The 4830-nt window shown below is 47.7% G+C and overlaps 1 non-coding gene across 1 annotated transcript; it reads right to left on the bottom strand.

Moving 5' to 3' along the window:
• Positions 1–285: 285 nt before the first annotated feature.
• LOC128597808 (U6 spliceosomal RNA) lies at positions 286–392 on the bottom strand. Its single transcript, XR_008383366.1, has one exon. It is a non-coding gene; the product is annotated as a U6 spliceosomal RNA (small nuclear RNA).
• Positions 393–4830: the final 4438 nt, after the last annotated feature.

Here is a 4830-nt window from a genome sequence, read left to right as displayed (position 1 = left end):
TGTAATCCCACCAATCACCCTCCTTCCGCCCATCTTCCCCCCTCCCTCCCCTCCCTTTTCTCCCTCTCCCCCTTCCCCCTATTCTTGGGTTATAACTGGGTTATAGCTTTCATGTGAAAGCCATAAATTAGTTTCATAGTAGGGCTGAGTACATTGGATACTTTTTCTTCTATTCTTGAGATACTTTACTAAGAAGAATATGTTCCAGCTCCATCCATGTAAACATGAAAGAGGTAAAGTCTCCATCTTTCTTTAAGGCTGCATAATATTCCATGGTATACATACAAAAATATGGAATGCTTCATGAATTTGCGTGTCATCCTTGCGCAGGGGCCATGATAATCTTCTCTGTGTCGTTCCAATTTTAATATATGTGCTGCCGAAGCAAGCACAGTTCACAACTCTTAATGTTCACAGTTTCTGTGAGTCAGGAGTTTTGAAAAGAACAGTGAGGCTAAGTTTATTTCTCAGATGTCTGAGGCTTCAGCTGGGAAAACTTTCAGGGTTGGGGATAACTCTGTAGCTGGGGGCTGGAATCATCTGGGCATCTGTCGCTCCTGTGCCGGATACCAAGGCTGGGCAAAGACTCAGCAGTGACCAGGTCCCTCCCAGGGCCTCCCCATGCAGCTTCACTGGCTCACAGCATAAAAATCGCAGGGTAGTCAGCCTTCGTGCAGGTGGGCTCAGGGCTCCAGCTCACACAGGTGAAAGCCACCTGCCTTTCTCAGAGTCCTGTAACTCCTGCTGCACCCTACTGGCTGCTAGACAGCCACAAGGCCATCCAGATTCAACAAGAACACAAGCAGTCCTAGAAAAGTTTATGGATGGCAGAGCTGCCATAATGCCCACCAGCTTTGGTGGTGAAGGGCTCAAGGTCAGATTTAAATTGATTTCAAGAAAAAACAATTTTTTTTTGAGACTCCAGACCTTGGGTAGAGTGCCATGGCATCAGCATAGCTCATAGCAACCTCCAACTCTTGGGCTCAAGCAATCCTCTTGCCTTACTTTTTCTATTTTTTATTGCAGTTTTGGCCAGGGTCGGGTTCGAACCTGCCACCCTTGGTATATGGGACTGGTGCCCTGCTCCCTGAGCCACAGGCACCACCCAAACTTTTTCTATTTTTTAAATAGAGATGGGGTCTCATTCTTGCTCAGGCTGTTCTTGAACTCCTGAGCTCAGGCATCCACCAGCCTCGACGTCCCAGATTATAGGCATGAGCCACCGCGCCTGGCCTAAAAGAAAAAAATGTAAAGCAATATGGTATACTGTGAATTTAACTGTGCTCATCCTGGTCTGTGTTTGGTTTTGTTTTCCTCCCCAAAAAGTGTTTCACAGAGGATGGGGTTGATGCCAGGTGTTTTGATGAAAGCTTTTAATTTTAAATCTTAAGTATTTATTTTAACTGTATAAGAAAAAATACAATTACCTACCACAGACACATTGCTTAGGAGTAGGTTGAATTTATTTAGGTAAGAAAATAGTGAGTCAATGTAAAGAAATACATTAAGTAGGGCGGCGCCTGTGGCTCAGTTGGTAAGGTGCCGGCCCCATATACCGAGGGTGGCGGGTTCGAACCCGCCCCCGGCTGAACTGCAACCAAAAAATAGCCGGGCGTTGTGGCGGGCGCCTGTAGTCCCAGCTGCTTGGGAGGCTGAGGCAAGAGAATCGCTTAAGCTCAGGAGTTGGAGGTTGCTGTGAGTTGTGTGAGGCCACGGCACTCTACCGAGGGCCATAAAGTGAGACTCTGTCTCTACAAAAAGAAAAAAAAAAAAGAAGTTCTGGGGAGGGAGTACGTGGATGGATCTCTCCAAATGGGCATGGACTGTGAATATACTTGGATTTGAGCCTCAGGTGAGTGCTCATCAAAGGATATCACTGCAGAAGAGGTGCCTGACAATCAGGTGAACATAGCACATTCGATGGAGGTGAGTCTCTCTTTTCCAGCCACCCCAGTGCTTGTACAACGGGCCCACGTAACAAAGTAGCCACTGTGGCAAGGTTGGAGGCCATGCATGAGCTCAACAATATGGACTTCCCCTCACCAAGGCTGAATCACCACCTGCCAACTACATAATCTGAAATAGCCAAGACCAAAACTAAGCTTATATTGTGGCCAGATGGGAGACCCAGCCAGCCAGCCAGCTACTTATTGGCAAGTTGATTATACTGCATCTTTCTTTTTTTTTTTTTTAGAGACAGTCTCACTTTGTCACCCTCAATAGAGTGCGGTGGCATCACAGCTTACAGCAACCTCCAGCTCTTGGGCTTAGGTAATTCTCTTGCCTCAGCTTCCTGAGTAGCTGGGACTACAGGTGCTCACAACAACACCCAGCTATTTTTTTTTTTTTGTAGAGACAGAGTCTCACTGTACCGCCCTTGGGTAGAGTGCCGTGGCGTCACACGGCTCACAGCAACCTCTAACTCTTGGGCTTACGCGATTCTCTTGCCTCAGCTTCAGAATCCCAAGCAGCTGGGACTACAGGCGCCTGCCACAACGCCCAGCTATTTTTTTTTTTTTAAAGAGATGGGGTCCTTCTCTGTCACCCATGTTGGAGTGCAGTGTGCAATCACAGCTCACTGCAACCTTGAACTACTGGGTTCAAGTGATCCTCCTGCCTCAGCCTCCAATTAGCTCCTCAGCATATGCCACCATGCCTGACTATTTATTTTTTTTAGAAATGGGTTCTCACTATGTTGTCCAGGCTGGTCTTGAATCCAGAACTCAAGTAATCCTCCTACCTCAGCCTACTAAAGTGCTGGGAGTACAGACATGAGCCACCTCGCCTGGACTACACTGGATTCTCCCCATCATGGACGGGGCAGAGATATACATGTCCTTACATGTATTCTGGAGATGGATCCGCCTTCCCTTCTCATAATGTTCCTATCACTACCACCATGTGTGGAGTTACAGAACACCTTACTCACTGTCCGAATGTTCCACGTAACACTGCTTCTGAACAAAAGAAGAGGAATGGCCTGCTCCGTGTTGAATTAACTGGCTTAATCCCACATAACATCACTTAGAAGCAGCTGACCTAACAGAAAGGTAGACTGGGTGACAAAGGCCAGGCCTGTTGGGAGCCAACATTTTGAAGGGGTGGGTTCCATCTGGCAGGACACCGTAGATGCTTTGGATCAGAGACCATTATATAGTGCAGCACTCTCCTTAGCCAAAGTACATGGGCCTGGGGATCAAGGGATGGGAGGGGCTCCTTTCACAATGATCACATCATACTTCCCTCATCCCCATTTTTGTATCAGTCAAGGTCCAGTCAGGAGTCAGAAAACATACCAGTTGTTCTAACAGAAAATTTAATAAGGCCAGCCAACCTCATACTTGGAATCCTAGCACTATGGGAGGCTGAGGCTGGTGGATCATTTGCGCTCAGGAGTTCCAGACCAGCCTGAGCAAGAGTGAGACCCCATCTCTAAAAAAAATATAGCCAGGCATTGCGGCGGGTGCCTATACTCCCAGCTACTAGGGAAGCTGACACAAGAGGATCATTTGAGCCCAGGAGTTTTTTTTTTTTTTAAGAGACCAAGTCTCACTTTATCGCCCTCGGTAAGAGTGCCATGGCGTCACAGCTCACAGCAACCTTCAACTCCTGGGCTTAGGTGATTCTCTTGCCTCAGCCTCCCGAGTAACTAGGACTACAGGCGCCCGCCACAACGCCCAGCTATGAGCCCAGGAATTTGAGATTGCCGTGAGGTATGATGCCAGAGCACTCTACTGAGGGCAACAAAATCATACTCTGTCGTGAAAAAAATAATTATAATAGCAGGGCATTGTGGCAAGCACCTGTAGTCCCTCCTACTCAGAGGCTCAGGCAAAGGAATCGCTTATGCCCAAGAGTTTTAGGTTGCTGTGAGCTGTGACAGCAAGGGCGACAGAATGAGACTCTGTCTCAAAAAAAAAAAAATTAATAAAAGAACTGTTAAATAGGCATTAAAAAATGTTAATTAGTAATTCTAGTGGGGTGGGGGTTGCACAATAAGTGCACCTGAGAACTGGATTTAGTTACTGCTACAGCGAGAACTAGAGCAGCTGGGTTGAAGAGCTGAGGCTGCGATGATGCCCCCAGGGATGGGGAGCAGGCAGGCTTCTCAGCAGGACACCCCTGGGAAACCTGGGGGAAGGAGCACATCCCCTTTCCTCCTACAGCCTTGAAGTCTCCTGTGATGGTTCTCTACCAGTGGAAGCTACTCAGGAGCCAGACAGAGAGCAGAGATCTGTCCCCAGCATCAAGAAGCGGAACTGACACAGGGCAATTCACAGATATGGCACAGACTGGGAGACAGACCCTGAGCATTCAAGTTTGGAAAATAGTACTTCCTAAATGTGAAGGGGAGTCCATGTTTGTCCTGTGCCCCTGCAAGACCTAACAGGTATTTCATATACATCTTAATGATCTGAATTCATCCTTGTTTTTTTTTTCTTTTGAGACAGAGTCTCACTTTGTTGCCCCCGGTAAGTGCTGCGGCATCACAGCTCACAGCAGCCTCAAACTCTTGGGCTTAAGCGATCCTCTTGCCTCAGCCTCCCGACAGGGTTTTGCTTTTGCTCAGGTTGGTCTCGAACCCATGAGCTCTGGGCAATACACCCACCTCAGCCTCCCAGAGTGCTAGGATTACAGGCATGCATGAGCCACCACGCCCAGCCTGAATTCATTCTTCTACCAAGATTGAAGTCAAGATCTGTCTTATAATTCTTTTTTTTTTTTGTAGAGACAGTTTCACTTTATTGCCCTCGGTAGAGTGCCGTGGCATCACACAGCTCACAGCAACCTCCAACTCCTGCGCTTAGGCGATTCTCCTGCCTCAGCCTC

Source organism: Nycticebus coucang, chromosome 10 (genome assembly GCF_027406575.1).
Source record: "Nycticebus coucang isolate mNycCou1 chromosome 10, mNycCou1.pri, whole genome shotgun sequence".
Classification (NCBI taxonomy): Eukaryota; Metazoa; Chordata; class Mammalia; order Primates; family Lorisidae; genus Nycticebus; species Nycticebus coucang.
This window is presented reverse-complemented; position numbering and strand designations above follow the sequence as displayed.